Below are 14,569 nucleotides of genomic sequence, written 5' to 3'. Positions count from 1 at the left end.
TCCTGTAATAAGAAAAAAGCTGGATAAAACCCTATGGCCAACAACGTTCTATGAACACATGAGAGAACTCGGGTCACAGGGAAATCTGCCTCCCTGAAGTCTGGAGAGAGATGTGATACAGAGCCTCACCCCCCCCCCCCGCCCCCACCAGGAGTGTGAAGTGCAGGGCAGTCCAGGGCAAGTCCTGGTGTTGATGAGGCTGAGAGAGACCCAAGCGAGAGTGAAAGACTCCTGTAGGAAGTCCTGGGGGGACTCTGAGGAAGGCGCCCAAATGCCTCCGGAAAGGCAGGAGAGGGATCATGAGGAAACAGGCAGGGGGTTCTCCATGTGGGCATGAAGACTGTCCCAGACATGTGTCCCACCTGGAGGGCGGCCGCTTCTCCAGCACCAACTGGGACGGGGGGATGGGGAAGCCTGGTGGGGATGGCAAGGATGTGGACCCTACTTCCTCTGGCACCTGGCCTCACAGCGGCTCCCGTGGTCCCGGCTGAAAGGGCTGCAAGACCAGACTTCCCGAGGAGCAGGGTTAGGGAAGCCTGAAGTCTGCAGGGAGACGAAGGCACAGTCACCGGAGGAATGTGAAGCAAATCAGAGAAAAACGGGGGAATTCTTGTTAATCTAAGACAGAGCAGTTTGGAGCGGGAAAAATCATCAAGGATGGAAGGAAACATTCCATGATGAGGAAGGGGTAAATTCTCCAAAAAGATAGCAATCTTAAACGTGTATGTACCTAACAACAGAGCAGCAAAATACATGCGGCAAAAGCCGTTGAACAGAAAGAAGAATAAAAAATTCACTGCTACAGGAGGGGTTTCTACACCCTTGTTTATGATACATCAAACAGGCAGAAAATCAATAAGCATAGAGTTTTTTTGAACAGCACTATCAATCAATTTCATCTGATTGGAATTTGTAGATCACTCCATCCAACAACAGCAGAATACACGTCCTTTTCAAGCTAACTTTGGACATTCACCAAGTTAGATCAAATTTTGGGCCATCATACACACCATAATGTCTTTAAAAAGAACAAAATCACACTAAGTATGTTTATAGACCCCAGCAGAATTAAATTACCAATCAATACCAGAAAGATACCTTGAGAATAGGCAAATATTTGGAGATAAATAAAACATGTCTATAAAACATGTGTCAATGAGAGAGGTCTTATAGGAAATAAAAAAAATAACTACAATTAAATGAAAATACAACTTAAAATTTACAAGATGCAGCAAAAGCAGTGCTTAGAGGAAAATGTATAGCACTAAATGCATACATTAGAAAACAAGAAAGACCTAGGATCATAATCTAAGCATTGGGAAACTGGAGAAAGAAAGATTTATAACTGAAAATGAGACGAAAAAATGAAATAAAAATTAAGCAAGAAATCAATGGCATTGAAAATAAGGCAATACACAGCATCAGTGAAAACATTAGTATATTCTTTTTAAGAAAAGCAATAAATCTGATGGAATCTACAGCAACTATGCAGACCCATCCTTGAGAGAGGCCCAGTGAGCATCATTTTAAAGGTGGGACAGATGTCGATGTACAACAGTTAATTTCTTTCCCTTATGACAGCAATGAACAACTGGAATTTCAAATAAAAATGTTTTTTTAAGTTAATTTATTTATTTTGAGAGAGAGAGAGGGGGGACAGAATCCCAAGCAGGCTCTGCACTGTTAGCACAGAGCCTGACACAGGGCTCGATCCCACGATCTGTGGGATCATGACCTGAGCCGAAGTTGGATGTTTAACCGACTGAGCCACCCAGGTGCTTCTCAGATAAAAATAATTTTTCAACTATCATTAAAAAGTGAAATACTTAGATATAAATCTAACAAAATATGTACAGCATTTATATGTGGAAAAATTCAAAATTGATGAAAGAAATCAAAGATCAAGGGATGTTAGCCATTCTGACGGGTGTGAGGTGGTATCTCAGTGTGGTTTTGATTTGTATTTCCCTGATGATGAGTGATGTTGAGCATTTTTTCATGTATCGGATGGCCATCTGGATGTCTTCTTTGGAGAAGTGTCTATTCGTGTCTTTTGCCCATTTCTTCACGGGATTATTTGTTTTTTGGGTGTTGAGTTTGATAAGCTCTTTATAGATTTTGGATACTAATCCTTTATCTGCGGGGGGGAGGTGGGCTAAATGGGTAAGGGGCACTAAGGAATTTATCTACTCCTGAAATCATTGTTGCACTGTATGCTAACTAATTTGGATGTAAATTAAAAAAAAAAGAAAAAGAAAACAAGTTAATAAAAAAAGATCAAGGGACGGAGAGATTTTTTTTTGTGGAGGGTTGGAAGACTCAATATTGATAAGATGTCAATTATTTCCAGCTTAAGCTATAGATTTAATAAAATCCCTACTAAAATCCCCAAATCCTGTTTTGTAGATTTCAACAAACTCACTGTAAAGTTCATGGGAAACGTGCCACACTATCCCGGGCAGGGTCTTACATGTGGAGATTGTCATGGGAGCCAATGCCAGTAGGAAGTGCTGAATTCCTAGAAGCTCAGGTCTGAGACAAAACTCCAGGGGGACACAGTCATAGAAGAGTGTCCATAATAGTAAGAGATTTACCTCAAAGAGCTCAACCAACTTCCCTCAACAAACATCAGACAAGAAGCACCCCAGACTTCCCGCAGGAGGGGAGAAGGCAGCATTCTGTAATAAGGCAGAACACTCCATTCTTGTTAACAAGGTCTGGATACAGCATGACGAATTAACACAGGGGAAGCTACTTGTCAGGGTCTAACTGACCAGGGGGATGGGGAATGCCCGCATCCAGCCCCTTCCGGCCTTCCTGTTCCACGTTAGGATGTTGAACAAACCTGAGAAGTGTGCGTGAAGCCCGCAGTCTTCTACAGCCGGGGCCCTGATCCTAGGGCTATAGACATTCCCCTCCCACACTCACCACCACACCACTAAAGAACCAGTTACAGAAGTTCCTTCCACCCAGTGTGTCATGCTCAGCTAGCGAGAAAAAATTACAAGGTGCACTGAAAGGCAAGAAACACAATTTGATAAGACAGAACAATATCAGACCCGACGTGGCAGGGATATTGGAATTACCAGGCCGAGAATTTAAACACAACCGTGATGAATATGCTAAGGGTTCCATGGATAAAGTAGCCAGCATGCAGGAAGAGACAGCAGTGTGAGCAGGGACATGGAAATCCCAAGGAAGAGCCAAAAATAACACTGATGATAAAAAAAAAAACAAAACACTGCACGGGAGTGTAGAACGCCTTTGGGTAACCCATCGGCAGGCTGGACATGACTCAGGAAGGACACCCTAAGCTCTAGGACATGTCAATAGAATCCTGGAGAACCTAAAGGCAGACACAACAAAGACTGAAGAACACGGAACCGAATATTCACAGACTGTGGAGCAACCACAGGCATGATGGGAACACCAGAAGTGGAGGAAAAGAAGAACATTTGAGACAATAATGATGGAGAATCTCCCCAAATTATATCAGACACCAGACCACAGATCCAGGCAGCTCAGGGGACACTAAGCAGGATAAATGTCCATAACACCATACTTGGGAATATCATTTTAAAACCATAGGAAACCAAAAATATAGAGAAAAAAATCCCCGAAGAAGCCAGAGGAGAAGCACATCTCACCTATAGGTGAACAAACAGAAGAGTTACATCTGGCGTCTTAAAACGCAATCAGGTAAGGAGACAGTAGAATGAAATATTTAAAATATTTAGAGAAAGAAAATGACCCAGAATTCTGTACCCTGAGAAATCCTTCAAAAGTGATGAAGAAATAAAGACTCCAAGACAAACCATATTGAGGGTATTTGCTTCCAGAAGACTTTTCTTGCAAAAATGTTAAGTGAGATTATTTAAAGAGAAGGAACATAATATAGGTCAGAAACTGAGATCTCTATAGAGCAAGAAAGAGCATCAGAAAAGAAACAAGTCAAAGTAAAATAAAAATGTTGGCTTTTCTTATTTCCAGTTGCTCTAATACCTAACAGTTTGCTCATAATAATAATACCAACAGCGAATATGATTAGGTATGCTTATGTACGAGTTGTGACTTGGTTAAATAAACATTTCTTAAGTAGAGCCCTGGGGTTTCTGATGGTGAGACGTGGTTCGACAGAACCAGAGGAGAGTGAAACAGAGAAGTTTATCACTCGCATGTCCCGGAGGAGATGCACAGCACAAGTCAAGGGGCCGCGTGGAGAGTCAGGGCAGGTGCAGGCAGAGAGCTTGGCGGGGAGGGGGCACACGTTGTCTCAGGATCCGTGGGAGAGGGCATAGGTGTCGGGACAACTGAACAGCCGCATACAGCAGGATAAATCTAGACACAGACCTTACAATCTCCACACAAATCAACTCAGATGAATCCAAGATCTAAATGTAAAATACAAAACTATAAAACACCTAGAGATCACACAGGAGAAACTTCAGGGGACCTTGGGTGTGGTGGTGACTTTTTATATTAAAAAAAAAAAAACCATGAAAGAAAGAACTGATAAACTGAACTTCATTAAAATCAAAAACACGTCTGAGAAAGACAATGTGAAGAGATTAAGACACACCACAGATGGGGGGGAATATTTACAAAAGACACATCTGATGAAAGACTGTTACCAAATATACAAAAAAAAAAAAACCTCTTAAAACTCGATAAGAAAACGAGTGAATTAAAAAGCGTGCCAAAGACCTTAATGGAGAGCGTGGTCAAAAAGATATGCGGATGGCAACTAAGCATATGAGGATACATTCCACACCACGTGTCAGCAGGGAAATGCAAATAAAGCCACCGGACTCTACATGCACCTGTTAGAACAGCCCAGGTCCAGAGCGCTGACCAGGCCAAGTGCTGACGGGCTGTGGAGCCGCAGGAGCTCGTGCTCACCGTTGGTGCGCACGCAACATCATGCGGCCACCGCGGAAGCCAGCTTGGCGGTTTCTCACAAAATTAAACATATTCTTACCACGGGATCCAGCAATCTCACTCTCTGATTTTTATCCAAAGGAGTTAGAAACTACATTCACACAAAAACCTACACAGGAATATTTATAGCAGCTTTATTAACAATTACTAAAACTTGGAAGCAACCGAGGTGTCTTTCCGTAGGTGATAGATGATTAAACCGTGGTCCATCCAGACAATGGAATATTATTCAGCAGTAAAAAGAAATGAGCTGACAAGCCATGAACACCCATGGAGGAACACTGACCGCGTATCTCTAACTGAAGGAGGCCGATCTGAAAAGGCTACATTCTGTATGGTTTCAAACGTGTGATATTCTGGAAAAGGCGAAACGATGGAGCCAGTAAAAGGACCAGTGGTTTCCAGGGTTTAGAGGGAGAGAGGGGTGATTAGGGGGAGCACAGAGGACTTTTAGGGCAGTGAAACTACTCTGTATGAGGCCACAATGGGGGATACATGACATCAAGCATCTGTCCAAGCCCACAGAAGGTACAGCACTGAGAGTGAGCCCTAATGTACACTATGGACTTCCAGAGATAATGGCGAGTCAACGTAGGTCCGTCAATTATAAAAACGCACCACTCTGGAGGGGGTGTTGGTAATTGGGAGATCTCTGCCTGTGAGAGGGTGGGGGTCCACGGGAAATCTTTGGACCTTCCTCTCAATTTTGTTGTGGGCCTAAAACTGCCCTAAAAAATAAAGTCTTAATTAAAAAAAATGTAAAGGCAAAAGACCTGGGAGAGCTAACATAATACTGAAGAACAAAATGGAAAGCTCTTTCCAAATTTCGTATAAAGCAGGGGTAATGAAAACAGAATGGCGTTGATAAAAGACCAGACACACAGGTCAACGGAACAGAACTGAGAATCCAGACACGAACCCACACAAATATAGTCAGTTGATGTTTGACCAAGAAGCAAAATCTGTTAGCTGAATCAAGATAGTCTTTTGAACGGGCGGTGCTGGGAAATTGGACGCGCATCTGTGGTCATCATCTCCCATACAAAGACATTACACTTTTCACAAAAATTCGCTCAACAGGTAAGTTGGCATTTTTAAAATAAAAACCTCTGCTTCGTGAAATGCATAGTCAAGAGACTCAACAGCCCAACCACAGATAGGAATATGTTTGATAAATGGCTTGTATCCAAACTATACAAAGAATTTTAAACAATCAATGGTAAAAATACAAACTCTCGCGAAGTCGTCAATATATCTGAACAAAGACCGCAAAGATAGCAAATAAACTCACAAAAAGAAGATCGACGCCACTTGCTATCACGGACTCACAAATGATCACACTGACATACCACCACAGGTACGTTAATGGTTCCGATAAACAAACAACAAATGGCCAGCACCAGTTGCCGGTGAAGATACAGACCAATATGGAGTGTCACTCATGAATGGCGGTGCGGCCGCTGTGAGAGACAGCTTCGCAGTTTCTTACACAGATAAACATAATTTTACCATACGATCGAGTGATTGCACTTAACGGTGTCGACCCAGTTGTTTCCGAGTTTTATGTCCACAAAAGAAATCCTTCATGTGAATGTGTATAGCGGCTTTATTCATCACGGCCCCGAAACTGGAATTAATCACGACGTCCTCCGATAGGTGAGGGGGTCAGCAACTAGGATGCATCCAGACGATGGAATTCAGCAATAACAAGGAATGAGCTGGCAAGCCACAAAAAGTCGTGGGTGAATCAGAGAGGCACGTTACTCGGGGAAAGAAGCCAGTCTGCAGACACACCATATGATCCTATTTATAGGATATTCTGGGGAAGGCACAACTGTGAAGATGATAAAAGGAATCAGTGTTTCCAGGGGGTAAGTGGAAGGGGGGAGGGCCCCCTAGAGGAAGCCCGGGGGATATTTTAGGACAATGAAACGCTTCTCGAAGATTTTGTGATGTGAATACCTGACACCGTGCATTTGTAAAGCCACTCGACTCTAGAGCAGCGTGAACATGAATGATATGCAAAATTTTAAGAAATCGTGTAGGGTCCCAGATGGAAGCAACACGTGACACAAAAATTTAACTGTAGTAAAGCTACATGACATGACCTCACCGGAAAGGGGAGGAAACAGTGCTGCCCTAGCCACGTGTGGACACGGGTCTGTAGATCTAGCAGCAGAACATGTCCGTGAGCTGCTGTTGGTGGATTTGCTTCTGCGGAGCTCTGGTAGGCGGTTCTGACACTGCCAGACGTGCGTTCCGGAACCAGACGGTCAAGTCAGTGGGTGGTGGAGACTGAAGCAAAGCCTAGAACGATCCACAGGTTCTGGATTAGATTTAGCCATAGGTGACGCAGATGGTTACGGACAGATATTCGTGGATGTGCCTACGGGACACGGGTTAGCGCACACGCGCGTCTGCAGCTCTGTCTGCTGAGGGGCTCCAAAAGCCTCTAGGCCACCTAGAGCTCAGATTGCGGTTTCTTTCTCTTTCTTTTCTTAAAGTTCATTTATTTCTTTTGAGAGAGAGAGGGAGTGTGTGCAAGCACGTGCGAGGAAGGACAGAGAGAGAGAACCCCAAGCAGGCTCAGCACCCGGCGTGGAGCCTGACGCGGGGCTCGATCTCACAAACTGTGGGATGACGACCTGAGCTGAAATCAAGAGTCCAACGCTCAACGTCAGGTGTCTCTCATATCACAGTTTCTGATACCGTTCTCCAGCATAGAACCAGAACTTCTTGGAAAAATGGCTGATTCTAGAACCAGGAAGGAAATATATGAGAGGATCCTGGAGCATCCTGGAGTGTCAGAAAGCAGAGCTCACGATGATAGGGGCATATCGATGGGGCAGAGGACGCGCCTGGAAACGTTCCCGGTGCCCGAAGCTGGAACGAATTGAGCGATGAGTAATAGAGGGACATTGGATTATAAGCGAAAGTATAGGGCGCCTGGGTGGCTCAGTCGGTTAAGTGTTTGACTCCGGCTCAGGTGACGATCTCGTGGTCCCTGAGTGAGTTCAAGCCTGTATCTGGCTCTGTGCTGACGACTCAGAGCCTGGAGCCTGCTGCGGATTCTGTGTCTCCTTCTCTCTCTGCTTCTCCTCCGCCCACGCTCTGTCTCTCTGTGTCTCTCAAAAATGAATAAATGTTATTAAAAAATTTTAAGAAAAATCCCAACTGAAAGTCACTCTATAAAATGCCTCATCTATCATCTACAAAACTGTCAAGTTCATTAAAAAAAAAAAAAAAAAAAAAAAAAAAAGAGGAAATTCTGGGAAGCTGTTAGAGCCAAGATAAGCCTAAGAAGACATGATGACCTTTATTGTTTAAATTATTTGAGATTATTTTTTTTACCAATTTTAAATGTACTTTAATAAATGTATGTGTAAAATTTTCAGTGACTGCTTCTATAATGATTTCTGCATAGTTATCATGAATCAAGTTATGTATCCAATGTTTTTCATTACTTTTTAAAATTCAGATTGTTCTTGGATTTTCTATTTATATAATCATCTTTCAGCTATTTATTTACTTCTGATACTGCATTAAGTAGAGCCACCAGTAAGAAGCACTTCTCTACTGCTCTTGATTTTAATGTAAGTGACTTGAACAGATCAGTATTTAAAACCGTCTTTTTCCATTGGTTTTTTAGTGAACGTACTTTATATTTTTAAATAGTTTCCTTCTTATTACTGTTTCTCGCATAGGTTTTCTCCCCGTAATCAGGAATGACTTTCACATTTACCACATGTTTGCGGTGTTTATGATCACCCATGCTGAGGTTTCGATCTTTAATTTGTGGGTCTTGTGAGTTATTTTGTTATTTTTCCTTATTTTTAACTGTTTCTGCATTCCTAGAATTAAATATTACTTGATCTTAATTACTTATTTTTTGGTCAGTTTTACTTGTAGATTTCAATTACTAATATTTTATGCAGCTATATTCATATTTAATATTAGTCTCTAATTTCTATTTTTTTGTATTTATCAGGTTTGGTAATAATTTGTTCTGTTTTAGTAAAATGGTCTAGGGAATATTTTACATTTTTTTGCTGTTGTTCTTGAATAGTTTAAATAACACTGGATTTATTGACTATTTAAATGTTAAAACCTGAAACGATTTTACATTTTATCTCTTTTAAGTCTGATCTTTAATATCTTTTCAATTTTTTCTTTGATAGCAGTGTGCTCACATTTTCTAATTCTTCTTGGGTCCGTTTTATCATTGTGTTTTACCAGAAGATTATTTACCTTCTTTATGTTTCATCAGTTATTTTCCTGGAGTTATAGCTAATATTTACTACTAATTGTTTTAACTCTTCTGTGTGTTCATTACATTTCTATGCCCTTAGAATTGCACATTTGCTCTGTACTTGGGTTCACGTACATTTTAATTATATTACTATTCTGATGAAAGGGCACCTTGTAGAAAATGTACCTTTTTATCAATTTTGTTTCCTATCTTATTAGTTTAATCTCTATTGATTTCATTTTTATCATCTTTATCACTCTCACTTCCTAGTTTCTTTTGGTTTGTTTTGATTTTCTTTTTCTAGCTTCCCAAAATGAATACACATTTCCTTTAGATTTGTTTTGTTTTGTTTTTCTTCTTGTTGTTGATAACAAAACTTGAGAACTTCGGCAGTGTCCCACATTGTGGTAATAAATATAGTCCCATCTCCTGGATATTGGTTTCAAGATAGATTATAATGTCAGTCTTCATTCTCTCCATTGTTCAAAATGTGAGGCAGGGGGGCGCCTGGGTGGCGCAGTCGGTTAAGCGTCCGACTTCAGCCAGGTCACGATCTCGCGGTCCGTGAGTTCGAGCCCCGCGTCAGGCTCTGGGCTGATGGCTCAGAACCTGGAGCCTGTTTCCGATTCTGTGTCTCCCTCTCTCTCTGCCCCTCCCCCGTTCATGCTCTGTCTCTCTCTGTCCCAAAAATAAATAAACGTTGAAAAAAAATTTAAAAAAAAAACAAAAAACAAAAAAAAAAAACCAAAAAACAAAATGTGAGGCAGGAATTCTTTATTTCAATTAGATTATTATTTCTTTTTTTTCTAAAAAATTAAATTCTGTACATTACAAAATGTATGGGTTCAAGTAAAATTATCTAGGTTTGCAGATCAAATGATCTCTCATGTAGAAAATCTTAAAAGTCACACACACATCTGATGGGGTGATGAGCGTACCCCGGTGAGTTGTGAGACATGAAATTCACACAAAAAATCAGTTGCATTCTACACACTGACAATGAACAATCCAAAAAGGGAATTAAGAAAATAATTCCATTTACAATAATATGAAAAAGAATAAAATACTTAGGAATAAACTTAACCATGGAGGTGAAAGATCTGTATACTGAAAATTGGTGAAAGAAATCAAAGAACACACAAAGACCTAATGAGACACCCTCAGCTCCTAGATTAGAAGACTTAAATTGTCTGAATCTCAGTACTGCTCACGGTGATCTACATATTTAATGCAATTCTTATTAAAATCCAGAGGGCTTTTTAATTTTTTTTTTCCCCTTTGTGGGCTTACTGTGGGTAGGGTAAGTCAAACAATCTCAAAAAAGAAGAACAGGTTGGGGCTCCCATGTCTTGATTTCAAAACTTATTACAAAGCTACATAAATCAAAACAGTGTGGTTGTGGCAGAAAGATAGACACATACACCCAAGGAATAAATTAGCCCAGGAACAAATCCCACCATGTATGACCCAAAAACTTTCAACAAGGGTTTCGAGACCATTTGGTAGGGAAAGGACAATCTCTTCAATCAACAGTCTTGGGAAAACTGGGTATCCATAAGCAAAAGAACGAAGTTGTACCTCACCCAACACCAGATATAAAAGTTTACTTAAAATGGATCCAGAACCTAACGGTCTGGACCTGGAACACCCCCAGTGAGCAGATGAACTCTGCTGTAAAAGCAGAGCTTTTAAAGTTAAAAGTTAGAGCTCTGCACTAACCAGAGCTACCCGACTTATAAATTGTAGAATGCCCAGGTTAATGTGGGTTTCAGAGAAAGGAATAATTTTTAATGTAAACATGTCTTGTAAAATATGCATATTGGAAAATTTACTCATTGTTTATCTGGAATCCAAATTAAATGGGTATCCTGTGTTTTATTTGACAGGCTAACTGGATACCTGACCCATAGGACGTGGCTGTAAGCAAAATCATTGTTGGTCTTAGCTTCATTGAAGAGACTAAAAAAAGTATCTCCTGAAAATTACCATTTCAAAGCTGTGCCTCATGCCTCAAGCAGAGTGGCCCTGAATGCCCCTAGTTAGAAATTTCCATACAAAGGGTCCTCTCTTCCAACTTGTAGAATCAAACACAAGTCTCTTCTGAAGGAAACACCCTAAAGTTAGGCTTCAAAGAATTTCCACAGAAAACATTTAAGAAACGTGAGCTCGATTTAAAAAAAAAAAAATTACAAGATTGAGCAAAAATTGGCAGGAACAACCACAAAGACTGTGACTTTCTATAGATTTTGGAAAGTTTTTTATACAACATGAAAAAAATAAATTAATGAAATTAATTAAGTATATATACTTTCTTAATGTGTTTTTAAAAATTATTGAGCGAAGAACAAAGCAGAAGTCACGCTGCCCAGCGTCAGGACCTGCTATCCAGTGCAAGGATCACAGCAGTGGGGCACTGGCGGAAAACGAGGCAAATCCGTCCATGTGGCGGGATAGAGCCTAGAGATAGCCCACTTCCACAGTCTACTGATCTTCGGCAGAGGGAAAAAGGCGACACAATGGAGAAATGGTCATCTTTTTAACAACTGGTGCCGAACTACTGGATGTCCACATGCGAACAAAAGAATTTAGACACAGACCCTACCCCCTTCCCAGAAATTGATGGGGAACGGATTATAGACCTAAATGCAAAAGGCAGAGTTGTAAAATCTCAGCACAGAACACAGGAGATCGTACAGATGGCCTTGGGTTTGCCTGTGACTTTTCAGATGCAACCCTGAAGGCATGGTCTATGAAAGTAATAATAAGTTCATTTAATTAAAATGAAAAAAAACTTCTGCTACGTGAAAGACACTTAAGGAAATGGACAGACAAGCCCCAGACTGGAAGAAAATATTTGCAGAAGACACATCTGATAAAGGACTGGTATCCAGAATATATAAAGCACTCTTAAAACTCAACACTAAGAAAAGAAAGAACCTAGAAAGCAGGCCAGAGACCCGAACACCTCACCAAAGAAGATATACGGACGGCAAGAAAGCGTGCCACATGATGCCCCACACCGTATGCTGTCGGGGATTTGCACATTACGACAAGGGCACACCATGCACATCTATTAGAAAGGCCCAAACCCACAACACTGACACTGGGTGGCTCAGTGGGTTAAGTGTCTGACTTCGGCCTAGGTCACGATCTCGTGGTTCATGAGTTCGAGCCCTGTGTCGGGCTCTGCGCTGACAGCTTGGGGCCTGGATCCTGCTTCTGATTCTGTGTCTCCCTCTCTCTCTGCCCCTTCCCCCAACTTGTGCTCTGTCTGTCTCTCTCAAAAATCAAAAACCTTTAAAAAATGAATTGATAAAAGACAAAAATTCTCACATTCGAGAGGCCCAATACCACCTCATAGAGATAAACAAAAAGGAAATACATTCTATCAAAGACATTTTGCAACTGCTCCCAAAAAATCTATCAACCTAGAATTTTCTAACTATGAAAGTATTTCTCTATAAAAAGGGTAAAATCAAAACATTCTCAGCCAAATATAACCTTAAGAGAGTTTACTAGTAGCAAATCCTCACAAAGGAAGCTTCTAAGGGTGTCCTTCAGGAAGACCAAAGCCATGTCTAAAATATCAACAAAGTGAGTTAAAAACTATGGCACTTATGTGGGCATGTCTAATATAGTTTGGTGATATAAAATGATAATAAAAATATTTAATTTGTATGGTTACAAAACTGCATAGAAATTAAATTTATATTAACAACAGCAAATACATTTATAGGATCCTCAGATTGTTGAAAAGGAGAGTGAAGCAAAATAACGGTAGTCTTCAGAATGTTCAAAAGTCTTGGCGAAATTTTTGGAATTGCTCTTAAAAAAAAGAAATAGAGTGCCCAACTTCCAAATTACTGGGAGAGAGACGGGGGAGAGAAATTAAGAAAGCAACAATGGAAAGTTATGTTAAAAAAAGTAAGAAGCTGAAAGTCAAAATTCAAGGTGAATTTGAATAATCTGGCTCTCACAATAAGTAGAAATGGAATAAGCCTTTAGGTGGAAGTATCATATGCAAAGGTGCCCTTTAAAAAAAACAAACAAAATGCCTTGGAATATAAATCCAGCAAAATATGGGCAAAACTGTGGAGAACATCACAGAGCTTGGCTGAAAGATATGAACAAAGAATTAAATATGTGAAGACGTTGCCTCGTTGAGAAATCAGGACACTGAGAAAAAAAGATGTCAGCTCCTCCCACAGGTGTGTAAATTCTCGTGTCCTGCTCTCACCACCACCAAGACTCTCACAAGCGATTCTAGAGTCTATAGGGAAGGAAGTGTGAAGAATAACCAAGTTCCTCTCACAGCTGCCCGGCACGAGCAGGTGCAGGGGCCACCAGGCACCTTGCTTGAGCTCAGCGCCAGACAGAGGGCCAGGGGACCGAATAAAACACAGAAATACCCTCTGGATGTTGGAGTCCAGAGCCTGCGTGTCTCCTCAAGGTCATACCAGCCCGTGGTTATCAAGACGAGCTCCCTAGGTGGGCAGTTTCAGCCTCGCCCGGGAGCCCGTGAAAATGCAGATTCCCGGGCCTCATGCAGAACCAGGGACACTGCACGGCCACGGGTCCGTGCTGTGACTCCAGGCTCTCTCCAGTCGGACAAACCCTGGTTCCCAGAGAGGTCTAAGCGTCGGCCTCGGGAGCTCCAGGGGGAATGGGGTTTCGCTTGACTTACCGTTTCTCATCGATGAGGACGCGGACCCGATCACGTGACACGTTCACTGGTCGAAAACTGATATGACACAGATGATTTTGCCTCAAAGGAATGGCAGGGATATCTGCCCAGGAGAGGAGAGGACTCCGGAGGTGAAGGCTGTTCCGCCCTGTGACGCGGTGACCAGTTGTGCGCCTAACTTAATCATGTTACCCCGGCATCACTAAGTTTGCGCCAGCCCTGACACCTTCCTCTGAACCAGTTCTGTATTTTACTGGCTCCCTCATTAAAGATTTACTGCATCTCTGACAAATGCTCACTGTCCACGACTATAAAAGAAATGCTGTCACCTCTTGGAAAAGTGCACTTGGCACATGACAGGGCGTGAATGGATGCGGACTATTTCATCATTGGTGTTAGCAAACTGGTTATCCAGACGGAAGTGAAATTGTCTCGCAGCCCACCCCGTCGGCAATCTCCAGCCAATTCTAGTCGTGTACTGAGAACATCGGTATGAGTCACAAAACTCTCACGAGAAAAACCAGTACAATAATTTTCCAACCTTGAGATGGGGGGAGAAAGGTATTAAGCTGGAGACAGAAAACAAACCTTGAAGGAAACACACACACACACACACACACACACACACACGCACAAAACAAAGCTAGAAATTCAACCACATTAAATTGAGAGCTCCCGTGTCTCAAAATACACAAGGA

The sequence above is a fragment of the Puma concolor genome, chromosome D3 (genome assembly GCF_028749965.1).
Source record: "Puma concolor isolate L17-30 chromosome D3, mPumCon1.1.hap2, whole genome shotgun sequence".
In the NCBI taxonomy this organism is placed as follows: Eukaryota; Metazoa; Chordata; class Mammalia; order Carnivora; family Felidae; genus Puma; species Puma concolor.
This window is presented reverse-complemented; position numbering follows the sequence as displayed.